The sequence below is a fragment of the Pseudophryne corroboree genome, chromosome 3 (assembly GCF_028390025.1).
Source record: "Pseudophryne corroboree isolate aPseCor3 chromosome 3, aPseCor3.hap2, whole genome shotgun sequence".
Taxonomy (NCBI): domain Eukaryota; kingdom Metazoa; phylum Chordata; class Amphibia; order Anura; family Myobatrachidae; genus Pseudophryne; species Pseudophryne corroboree.
The window spans coordinates 414,872,544-414,885,550 of NC_086446.1; the positions used below are offsets into that span (position 1 = coordinate 414,872,544).

General features: G+C 42.0%; 1 protein-coding gene across 3 annotated transcripts in view; it reads left to right on the forward strand.

Annotated features, from left to right (window-relative positions):
- RALY (RALY heterogeneous nuclear ribonucleoprotein) overlaps positions 1 to 13,007 on the forward strand; it is a 422,461-nt gene that overhangs the window by 150,842 nt on the left and 258,612 nt on the right. For 2 of the 3 annotated variants that reach the window (XM_063960222.1, XM_063960225.1), the window contains exon 2: positions 7,928 to 8,002. The exons of the other annotated variant lie outside the window; for it this stretch is intronic. The gene's annotated coding sequence lies outside the window, so the exon portion shown is untranslated. The remainder of the gene's footprint in view (positions 1 to 7,927; positions 8,003 to 13,007) is intronic. 3 annotated transcript variants of the gene reach the window in all.

Here is a 13,007-nt window from a genome sequence, read left to right on the forward strand (position 1 = left end):
ACTGGTTGATAAAGAGATAGTAGTATACTCGTAACAACTAGTATGACACTATGACGACGGTATAAAGAATGAAAAAAAAACCACGGTTAGGTGGTATATATTATAATAATAATACAATTATGGATGGACGGACTGCCTGCCGACTGCCGACACAGAGGTAGCCACAGCCGTGAACTACCGCACTGTACACTGGTTGATAAAGAGATAGTAGTATACTCGTAACAACTAGTATGACACTATGACGGTATAAAGAATGAAAAAAAAACCACGGTTAGGTGGTATATATTATAATAATAATACAATTATGGATGGACGGACTGCCTGCCGACTGCCGACACAGAGGTAGCCACAGCCGTGAACTACCGCACTGTACACTGGTTGATAAAGAGATAGTAGTATACTCGTAACAACTAGTATGACACTATGACGACGGTATAAAGAAAGAAAAAAAAATACCACGGTTAGGTGGTATATATTGTAATACAATTATGGATGGACGGACTGCCTGCCGAGTTCCGACTGCCGACACAGAGGTAGCCACAGCCGTGAACTACCGCACTGTACTGTGTCTGCTGCTAATATAGACTGGTTGATAAAGAGATAGTATACAATACATACAACAATATACTACTATACTGGTGGTCAGGCACTGGTCACCACTAGTCACACTGGCAGTGGCACTCCTGCAGCAAAAGTGTGCACTGTTTAATTTTAAATTAATATAATATTATGTACTCCTGGGGGCTCCTGCTATAACAACCTGCAGTGCTCCCCAGTCTCCCCCACAATTATTATAAGCTTTGCCTTTTATACATTGATGTGCAGCACACTGGGCTGAGCTGAGTGCACACAGACTGAGTCACACTGTGTGACTGGCTGCTGCTGTGTATCGTTTTTTTTCAGGCAGAGAACGGATATAGCAGAGAACGGATATATTATATTAAAATAAATAAAAGTTAACTAACAACAACTGCACTGGTCACTGTGGTAAACTCTGTCTGACTCTGCACAATCTCTCTCTCTCTTCTAATCTAATTTCTAATGGAGAGGACGCCAGCCACGTCCTCTCCCTATCAATCTCAATGCACGTGTGAAAATGGCGGCGACGCGCGGCTCCTTATATAGAATCCGAGTCTCGCGAGAATCCGACAGCGTCATGATGACGTTCGGGCGCGCTCGGGTTAACCGAGCAAGGCGGGAGGATCCGAGTCTGCTCGGACCCGTAAAAAAAACATGAAGTTCGTGCGGGTTCGGTTTCAGAGAAACCGAACCCGCTCATCTCTACCACAGACCTTGGAAATTTCTTCCCTGTGTAACTGCCCCCCACCCTCGGAGGCTTGCATCCGTGGTCACCAGGATCCAGTCCTGAATGCCGAATCTGCGGCCCTCGAGAAGGTGAGCACTCTGCAGCCACCAAAGGAGAGACACCCTGGCCCTGGGGGATAGGGTGATTAACCGATGCATCTGAAGAGGTGATCCGGACCACTTGTCCAGTAAGTCCCATTGGAAGGTCCTCGCATGGAACCTGCCTAAGGGGATGGCCTCGTATGATGCCACCATCCTTCCCAGGACTCGAGTGCAGTGATGCACTGACACCTGTTTTGGTTTTAATAGATTCCTGACCAGTGTCATGAGCTCCTGAGCTCTCTCTATCGGGAGATAACCCTTTTCTGGTCTGTGTCTAGGATCGTGCCTAGGAGAGGCAGATGAGCTGTAGGAACGAACTGCGACTTTGGAATATATAGAATCCATCCGTGTTGCCGTTACACTTCCAGAGAAAGTGATACGCTGTTCAGCAACTGCTCTCTTGATCTCGCTTTTATGAGGAGATCATCCAAGTACGTGATAATAGTGACACCTTGCTTCCGCAGGAGCACAATCATATCCGCCATTACCATGGGAATATTCTCGGGGCCGTGGAGAGACCAAACGGCAACATCTGAAATTGGTAATGACAATCCCGTACCGCAATTCTGAGGTACGCCTAATGAGGTGGATAAATGGGGACCTGAAGGTATGCATCCCTTACGTCCCGATTCACAATAAAGTCTCCCCCTTTTTAGGCTTGCACTGACCGCTCTTAGCGATTCCATCATGAACTTGAACCTTTTCAGGTATATGTTCAGGGATTTTTAATTCAATATGGGTCTGACCGAACCGTCTGGTTTCGGGATTACAACATGGTCTAATAATAACACCCTCTTGTTGAAGGAGGGGACCCTTGACCACCACCTGTTAAAGATACAATTTGTGAATTGCAGTGAACACTGGCTCCCTCTCTTGGGGGGAAGCCCGCAGGGCCGTCGGTGAGGGGGCATCTTCTCACAGTCCAGCTTGTATCCCTGAGACACAATATCTATTGCCCAGGGATCGAACAGGGAGTGAACCCATTTGTGGCTGAACTTACGAAGGCGTGTCCCCACCGGGCCTAGCTCCGCCTGTGGAGCCCCAGCGACATTGGTGGATTTTTGTAGGGGCCGGGGAGGACTTCTTTTCCTGGGAACTAGCTGCCCGGCTCTGACAAGAAAGGACGCCCCTCATACTTTCTTGTTTCTTTATACGAAAGGCTGCATTTAATAATGTCGTGCTTTCTTAGGCTGTGCAGGAATATAAGGCAAACTAGCAGAATTACCAGCTATAGCTGTGGAGACCAGGCCCGAGAACCCTTCTCCACACAATCCTCAGCCTTCCATATGCCTCTTAAGTCGGCATCATCTGTCCAATGCATATTCTACAGGACACGTCAAGCAGAGATCGACATAGCTTTGACTCTAGGACCCAGTATATTCATGTCTCTTTGGGCATGCTTTATAACTATATATCTATCACTTAAGACAGCATCTTTAATATATTTATATTGCATACTAGGGTCTCATCTCTGCTGATAAGGTACCTGTCCACGCTGCCACAGCGCTATAAACCCATGCCGACACAATCGCCGGTCTGGGTAGTATACTAGAATGTGCACGCTATCTGCAGGATCCCTGAGAATAGCAAGTGCTACCGTCTGTGCAAACAGGACACCCCAGGGGAAGATTCTCAACATATCATGGCCCTAGTGGGGAAAGGATACAGCCTGAGAATTCTCTTGTGGGAAGCTGCCGTCTCTTGTCTGGAGATTCCCGCTCTTTTTCCTCATGAGAGGAGGGAAATTTACCTCAGCATTCTTTCCCTTAAACATGTGTACTCTCGTGTCAGGGACAGATGAGTCATCAGTGATATGCAAATCATCTTTTATTTCAATAATCATATATTGAATACCTTCTAGCCATCTTGGCTGTAACTTTGCATTATCGTAGTCGACAGTGGAGTTAAACTCCATGTCGATACCAGTGTTTGTTATTATGGATAGTGAGCATTGAGAGACTCTGAAAGTCTCTGTGACATAGGGACAGACCTAGGTAGATTTCCTGTCTGTTCCCTAACCTTTTGTGCAATAAATTCACCTTAGCACTTACACATATCCAAACAGGTGTCGGCATTGTCGACGGAGACACCCTCTCACACACATATCCGCTCTATCACCTCCTTAGAGGAGCCTTTTACCTCAAACATGTCGACACATGCGTACCGACACACCACACACACACAGGGGATGCTCTATTTGAGGACAGTTCCCCCACAAGGCCCTTTGGAGAGACAGAGAGAGAGTATGCCAGCACACACCCCAGCGCTATATAACCCAGGGATTACACTACAACTCAGTGTTTACTCAGTAGCTGCTGTATATACACATTTTGCGCCTAAATTTATGTGCCCCCCCTCTCTTTTCACCCTTTGTGTACCAGGATACTGCCGGGGAGAGCCTGGGGAGCTTCCTTTCAGCGGAGCTGTGAAGAGAAAATGGCGCTGGTGTGCTGAGGAAGAAGGCCCGGCCTCCTCAGCGGCGGGCTTCTGTCCTGTTTCTGATTAAAAATGGCGGGGGTTTTACACATATACAGTCACAGACTGTATTATGTGTATTTATTGCCAAAAGGTATTCTTATTGCTGCCCTGGGCGCCCCCCCCCAGCGCCCTGCACCCTACAGTGACCGGAGTATGTGGTGTGCAGTGGGAGCAATGGTGCACAGCTGCAGTGCTGTGCGCTACCTTAATGAAGACCGGAGTCTTCTGCCGCCGATTTTATCTCCTTCTTCTGTCTTCTGGCTCTGCAAGGGGGACGGCGGCGCGGCTCCGGGAACGGACGATCGAGGTCAGGCCCTGTGTTCGAACCCTCTGGAGCTAATGGTGTCCAGTAGCCTAAGAAGCACAAGCTAGCTGCACGCAGGTAGGTTTGCTTCTCTCCCCTAAGTCCCACGTAGCAGTGAGTCTGTTGCCAGCAGATCTCACTAAAAATAAAAAACCTAACAAATACTTTCTTTCTAGCAAGCTCAGGAGAGCCCACTAGGTGCATCCAGCTCTGGCCGGGCACAGATTCTAACTGAGGTCTGGAGGAGGGGCATAGAGGGAGGAGCCAGTGCACACCAGATAGTACCTAATCTTTCTTTTAGAGTGCCCAGTCTCCTGCGGAGCCCGTCTATTCCCCATGGTCCTTACGGAGTTCCCAGCATCCACTAGGACGTCAGAGAAAAATCATTTACTAAAAGTAGATTTTGTGCTCCATTTTAAAATCACTGGTGATTTGAGTTCTATTATAAGTTCTAAATGTTCTATTCACCAATAATCGAGAAAAATCTATCAGTCGTTCCAAAACAGACAAAATTATACAAAATCATTCCTATTGGCCACATGCACTGTCACATGCAATGTATTACTCACAAACACCTTCATTCCTGTGCTAATTTGCATATCCACCATTTTTTTTTAATTATTGCTGTGCCTTTAAATGCCATGATTTACACAGCCAGAGTGCCCCACATGCTTCTCTCCCATGTCTTTTTTTTTCCAAAATATTGAGGTTTCAGACATTTCCACATGATTGAAAATCAAATAGAACTGTTCCTGATGGTTCTATTGAAAATGGTAACTTGTGGTCGATTTTGAGACGATTTTCAAATCGACTATTAGTAAACATGGATTAGGAATTGATCTCTATGTTTAAGTATTGAAGGGTCTACTGTAGTTCTATTTAAGTGATAAGTTCTATTTCAGTCGAGATATATATATATATATATATATAAACAGAAAAAGAAAGAGGCGGCACTCGGAGACTTGCAAATAAAGGTGTATTCACAGTGGCACTGTGAATACACCTTTATTTGCAAGTCTCCGAGTGCCGCCTCTTTCTTTTTCTGTTTATCTACACCGGAGGGGAACCTGCGGATGGGGAAGGCACAGGAGCAAGCTATATCCCGCTGCGGAGAAAGTGAGTGCCGGGGTTAAAGCACAAGGATATATATATATATATATATGGAAAAGTTAAGTTCTTTAAATAAAGACAAATGCTTTATTTAAAGAATGTTCTTCTGTTATCATTATGTAGAGATGGAACAGCAGTGTATTTACAAAATAGGCATATCCATGTAAAAGTAAATATATCTAGCGGCAGCAAACCTTTGCTATATAAAGCAGTAATTTTTTTTTAAATGTCCAAAATCAGCGTGTTGATTTTTAAACATTTATGCTGGGCCAAAAGGCATTTTATCTGACACTGCAGATAACACATGCACATACTAAGAGATCTTCCACAGTGATTGTCACCTGATCTCAGCGCTCTATCCCCCCCACCCACCCACCACCCCAGGAGGAGATATTTCCGTGTTCCTTCCCATGTGTGGGTTTTGTAGGTTGGGTCCCGATGCTCCGACCATAATAAGATTACAGTTTAAGATTAAGCACTATGGTAACCATGGACTTTATCTATCGACTGCATCTGCCTATAGATGATTTACACACTCTAGTAAGCCATGTTGGCATTAATACAAATAGGAAATGTACAGGGAAAAGGGTTTGCCAAACCCAACAAGGACTGAAACAGCAGGAAAAAAAATGTCTGCTTTTGCCAATGCCAATAGAAGTATCAGGAAACATGCAGAATTGATGAATATACCAAGTACAGGTAAGTAAAATATAGGATGAAATGTTAAACTTTGGGAATAATGAAACATTTATTCACTGATTTGTTAAGATTTAAGGTGAGCACTGCTGTACTTAGTGCCACTTCATAGCAAAAGTCGCTGGTGTCATTCTGCTCTTCCTGCTTTAACGATTGTCTAGCCATACGTTATGCATCTTTTCTCCCTGCTCACTTCAGGATTTTAACACAGAAGCTACAGATTGAATCTCCCTCCTGTTGAGCATTTCTTTTTCTGCTCTCCCAGCTTCTGTGCTCATTGCAACAGATTCTCTTCTGCTTAAAACACAAAACATATGTATACTGCAGTTCTTGATTAGACGGCTCAGGGGTTGGATCCTGACTTTCACCTATTGATTCTTCAGGCTTATGAAGCTTCCCTCTCCTGTGCTGGTGATCATTTGGTCTGACGCAATGTGCTGATCCTGTGTTCCAGTTAATCTTTTCCTGTTTTGACACAATTTTTGAATTCTGCTTCTGTTTCATGCCCTTACTTTGACCTACTTTGACCTCAGAATGTTATTTGGACTTTGCCTTGCCCACTACCAGCTTCTGACCTGGGATTGTTAACTGGATACTGGTCTTACCTACTGCCTGCCCCTGACCTTGGATTGTTAACCGGACTAGGCACCATATTTTGACAGTCTCATTACTGATCAGTCTGTTCCTACCGCACAGTGCATCAGTACATGAACTACTACCGTCTTTCTGCTTCCTTTAGAATTTCAGCCATTAATTTCTTTCTACAATACCCTGAGTTAATAAGACTCTACTTAACTGTAGCTTGAAGACCTGGGTGTATCCAAGTGCCAATGAGCATACTGAGCTCTATGAGAATGGTGCTTGATATAAAGTAGGTGAAGCCTTGTTAAAGCAGCTCAATGGGTCTTAATAACGCTTGACTGACATATGGCATAGGCAAACATGAACAAATCTTCAGTTAGCTACACTTGTTTAAACACTACCTGTTAAGCTTTATGACTTACAACTTTAACTTGTTTACAGCTGTCCCTTAAAATCTACTAATGTTGCTTGAACATACTTTCATTTTACAATCTGTGTGCAGTGTATATATATATATATATATTTATTGTACTGCTAAGCTTCATTCTCTCTGCGGGCTCTATTTATGTACACAATGAAATAGCTACTAGAAAATATCACTATATATCACATCATATCGATGTGATATAGTAATGTTTTGTAGCCATTCAAGAAAATGTACTTTATCGATGACATCCTCTGATAAGTGGCCCCTCCGCAATCCTGGCATGCCGATCGAAAACTGCAATATCGGCCGAAGTCCGGTAAGTCTTCTTCACACTGCTGGCAGTCCCTTGTGCTCTAGTGTCCGCTCACATCACAGGGCAAATGCTTGACCCAAGAGGTGGAGCAACGTGGAGTGTAAGGACTACCAAGTCCTCTCCACCTGCCAAGGTGCTATTAAACATTTTGCCAACTACTGATGGTGAAATGAAATTAAGAAGTTCTTCTCTGAATTGCTTTCCCCATTTTGTATGGGGAAGACATTTTAACTCTCAAAGGCACAGCTGAAAAAAATATTAGATTTCTTCATAGTAAACCCCTTCTCTGAACAGGACGAAGAGGTGAAAGCCCTGTTACTGTATCAGTGAAACAGGGCTTTTCACGTCTTCATGAATAGAGCCCTGAGTCAGTTAGACTTCTAGATCCAAACAATGGTTAAATGTTACCATAAATTCTTAAACTGAACCAGTCAACTATCCAAGGTAAAAGCTGCCATCACTGAGTAATAATACTAATTCCCAGTGAACTGATAGACTGCATTCTCTTGAAAACTGCTTTATCACACAAAACGGCTACCTCCGTTGTGTACAGATGATGGATCTGCCTTAACACATCATTATAAACATTTTTCTCTCCTTCTGTCAACAGGTGGCTCAAATAGTCTCCTGTGTTTTTACATCAAATAAACTATTCCTGCATTTATTAGCAGATAATCCATTCCAGGTAAGACACAATATATAGCATATTTTCTTCAATGCTGGAATAGGCCATAACATACTGTAAAGTAGAAATATCTGTTCTTAACAGCCATTTACTGCTGGTCATAATATTATTTTGTCCATAGCTGAAACAGTCAGCTATATGTCACCTATTATAATAAAAATTATAGTAGTAAAAATAGAGAGATTACATATAGTAAATAGGTATTTTAAGAAACAGAAAAAAATATTTGGCCAGATCTGCTTTCTGATGCCTTCTATGATCTACTTTTTAAGCAAAATTGGGATAGGAAAATCAACGACTAATATCAATTCAGCAGACATAGCGAATGTGCATTAAGTTTTTGCTTAGTTATCCAATAGTCAACATTTACAATCTCTGAAATTGCCAGATATTTTTGATAATTTAATTTGTAATGGAGTAATCTGTAATTCAGATGGTACTACAAAATGATTATGGGCCATTCCACTGTCACAGACGGGACATCTGTATAGGTTTTATACATTTTTGTTTAAAAGGTAACACAGGGAAGTAAAAAAAATGAATATAATATCAAAGTAACTAAATAGACTTGTTTTTAAGGTAGAAAAAAAATGTTAGAGTTGCTAGAATATCACTAAAATACAGGGATATACAATTAGTTCTTTCCTCCTCTAGGTCAGGGGTAGGCGCAATGTATGGCACTCTAGCTGCTATGGAACAACACATTTCAGCATGCCCTGCCACAGGTTTAGCATTCCCTAACAGCAAAACTATATAAGGGCATGCTGGGATTTGGCATTCTAGCAGCTGGAGTGCCACAGGTGCCTACCCCTACAATACCTACACCTGGAGAATGCAAAATGTTTTCCCTTCTTTCTCCATAAAACTTTACCTGGGAGTGGGAGCCACTGTCCTTTAAACTATGGCAGCTGTAATTATGGGCAATGCATTTTGAAATATATATATATATATATATATATATATATATACATAAAGAAGCAGAGACCTAGGCGCTATAGTACAGATGTGCGGTGGAGAAAATAATAAAGAACACTCTTTTAACCCTTTTAAGAGTAGCAGCTCATAATACAAGATTAGTGTATGGTATACACATAGATAAAAATAGGTAGTAGAGAAAATAAGCGCTAATGAGTGTAGTGACAATTATAACGGAAATACTCAGGTGGGTAAAAATTATTATGGCCTAGGACACTTATCTGGTAAGTAAGAACTTCTAGCCGATGTTCATCATTTTAGGATTAACATGTAAAAAGAAGAAACAGCAAACATAGTGTGTATCGTTCATGGATTAAAATGATGTAATTTGCAATATAGGGCACGAGGTTAGGGAACTTGCTTATTCCCAATAAAATGTAATCTGTAGCTTCACAACATAAAATACAGATTTAATGAACAATAACATAAAAAACGGCTAGACAACACACGTACAAGATTTAAAATCATAAAAGCTTATCTGTCCATTATGGGAATAGGGAGGTCAGCAACAAACTATCCCAAGGACACAAGATAGCCAAAGATTATGCGTACAGGATAAAAAAGTTCAAACGCTTATCTGTCCATCAAGGGGAGTTCAGCAGCAAACAGTCCCAACGCGTTTCGTCCGTCAAGGTGTGGACTTCTTCAAGGGGATCCCTAAGCTCGTGCCCTATATTGCAAATGACATCATTTTAATCCATGAACGATACACACTATGTTTGCTGTTTCTTCTTTTTAAAGTTTTTACATGTTTTACATGTTAATCCTAAAATGATGAACATCGGCTGGAAGTTCTTACTTACCAGATAAGTGTCCAAGGCCATAATAATTTTTACCCACCTGAGTATTTCCGTTATAATTGTCACTACACTCATTAGCGCTTATTTTCTCTACTACCTATATATATATATATATATATATATATACATACTTTACATTTTTGTTGCTAGAGGTCTTTGTATTGCAATAAAGTCATGAAAACAATGTAGATATTAGACATGTATTTTCTTTGCTGTTTTTAAATGGATTTGGTGAACGGCCCTAGTTATGGGCCTTACTCCACAACAGGATGACACTGGCCAGTCCCTCAGCTACAGCTAGTCAGAGTTCGCTGATAGTGAAACAGTCACAAATCATGAGTACGGAAGTTCTGGCTTCGCCCCTGTACAGAGTGCTAGTGATACTGAACTTGAATTGCATGGCTTAACTGTTGAAATAGAGGTGATGCATTGGGGTGAAGATCTGCACCCCTCCCAACACACAGAAATTTAGACTGAAAGATAATTGAAGATGCATAAATTTATAACATACTAGACTACATGAAATACTTGACACTGGGACTGCAGTCTATGTGCAATAATTAAGGAAGGAAGCACAATATAAGGTCCAGATTTCAAGGATATCCATACTTCCAGGAGACTTAATTAATACTTTAGTCATTTTGATCTAACCAGCTGTGCTCAAGCATGAATAGCCTTAAAACTTGGACTAGTGTGCCCGCAGGACAGTTTGAGAAGCACAGCTCTGGGTCATTTTCATGTTTGTCTATAAATAGACCTGATGCTACATACCACATGTTTAAACTGACATGACTTACCAGGATAAATGCTGCCAAGTAAAGCAACTTCTTGCCAAAAGTTTAAACTGCTGGTAAAATACTATTTGCATTCTAAAAACTATATATTCAATTATAGACCACCAAAAAATTGCGCAGCAAATAAATTACGTACAATGACTCACAATCTAAATGAGCTCACAACCTAAGAGGTGTGGGGACAAATGGTACATGAGAAAGTAGAGTCGACATTTGTAGCTGGTGGCTATAAAACATTGGGGCAGATGTATTAACCTGGAGTCGGCATAAGGAAGTGATAAACCAGTGATATGTGCAAGGCTATAAGCGCACCAGCCAATCAGATCCTAACTATTAATTTACATATTGGAGCTGATTGGCTGGTGTGTTTATCACTTTGCACTTATCACTGGTTTATCACTTCCTTATGCAGTCTCCAGGTTTTTACATCTGCCCCATTGTGTGTGGCTATAATACTAGAGCAGTTAATGGCAACTGACATTTCTGTGCAACTTCCAGTAGTGTTGTGTGGAGTAAGGAGATATTGTGAAAGGTGGAAGCATGAACGAAGACCGTTAGCTGCTGGCAGCCATGACTGCCACCATTTATCTTAACTGACAACCATTAGCTGCTGGCAACTATGACTGTCCACCATTTAGCTCAACTAACTCCCTTCCTTATCTGCTTCTGTAGTAGACTCTCACTCTTGCACTGCATTGGCACTCCTCTGGACTTGCTGTGTGCCTTGTATATTTCTTTGGTATCATGCTTGCTACTTGGCACAGATGTTTGCAGTAGTTGTGGCAGTAACAGCTGCCATAAGGAGATCTCAGGGATCACAAATAACAAAGATGGCAACAGCAGTGGCTTCACAAAGGGGGTGCAGCCCGCAGGACGGGTGTCATCCACCGAGGGGTGACACCAAAGTGCCCACTCCTCTTAAGTGACAGGAGTAGGGTGCTGCACTGTGACATTACATGCAGCATCCAGCTATTGCCACTGCAGGAGCCAGCACCACACAAACACTGATTCCTGGTGCAGCCCGCATCTCTGGCACTCCCAGAGTGACAAAACGGTGGTTTGGAATGGGAGGCCACGTCCATTTTCACTGTGACCCCCTTCCCTCCCGCCTCTCCGGGTGACATCACTGGCAGTGATGCCTCTGGGCAACAGCAGTGACTGTTATACTCTTTCTGTCCAGCAGCTGAATTGATGGTATTCCAGAAGATCTTTGCAACAACCCATGTTGTATTATATGCTTTTGAATAATCAAACACGCAAGTACGATAAAAATAAAAGTAAAAATACCTGTTATAAGTACATGCATAACATGGTAATTATTATGCCCCGTGTTTTTAGGATCTAAATAACTAAAATTGTTTTCTTTTTAATCCATGTTTTAGGATTTATTGGTTTTAAAAATGGCAATTCAGGACTTTATACGTTGACTGAAAATAAATCAAAACCAAGCCACATATCATTATGTTTGAAACACTGCACTTTTATTACAGGTGTGGCCTGCTACTTCCTTGCAGCATTTGCTCCCGCGATGCGTACACTATGCCGCAGGACACTGCCATCCATTCGCAGCCGTGGCTTTCCCAGAGATGCGAATGGATTGTGAGAGCGTAACGAATCTCGGGAGCCGGCAGTTGCGCTGTGTATGCAATGCAGCAAGGCATATGTAACAGAACGGATCTGTATATATGAATTACATAAGAAAAGTACTCATTCCACCCTTCCACAGCAAATGTATAAATTTACAACCTAAGTAACAGAACTAGGGGTCTATTTACTAAGCCTCGGATGGAGATAAAGTGGATGGTGATAAACTACCAGCCAATCTGCTCCTAACTGCCATGTTACAGGCTGGGTTTGAACACGGACAGTTAGGAGCTGATTGGCTGGTGTGTTATTTCCATCCACTTTATCTCCATCCACCAAGGCTTAGTAAATAGACCCCTTAGGTCTTGTTAGGTTCTAACAGTCAAAATTGTTTCATTTTAGGCACTAACACTCAGATTAGATCATTTCAGGTCCTGTAGAAATCAAGTAGGTCATTCCATGGAAGAGATAGATAGATAGATAGATAGATAGATAGATAGATAGATAGATAGATAGATAGATAGATAGATAGATAGATAGATACAGTGGGGATTGAAAGTTTGGGCACCCCAGGCAAAAATTCATTTTAATGTGCAAAAAGAAGCCAAGGAAAGATGGAAAAATCTCCAAAAGGCATCCAATTACAGATTAGACATTCTTATAACATGTCAAAAAAAGTTTGATTTTATTTCCATTATTTACACTTTCAAAAGAACAGAAAACAAAAAATGGCGTCTGCAAAAGTTTGGGCACCCTGCAGTACCTTGTACTGCCCCCTTTGGCAAGTATCACAGCTTATAAATGCTTTTTGTAGCCAGTCTTTCAATTCTTGTTTGAGGTATATTCGCCCAT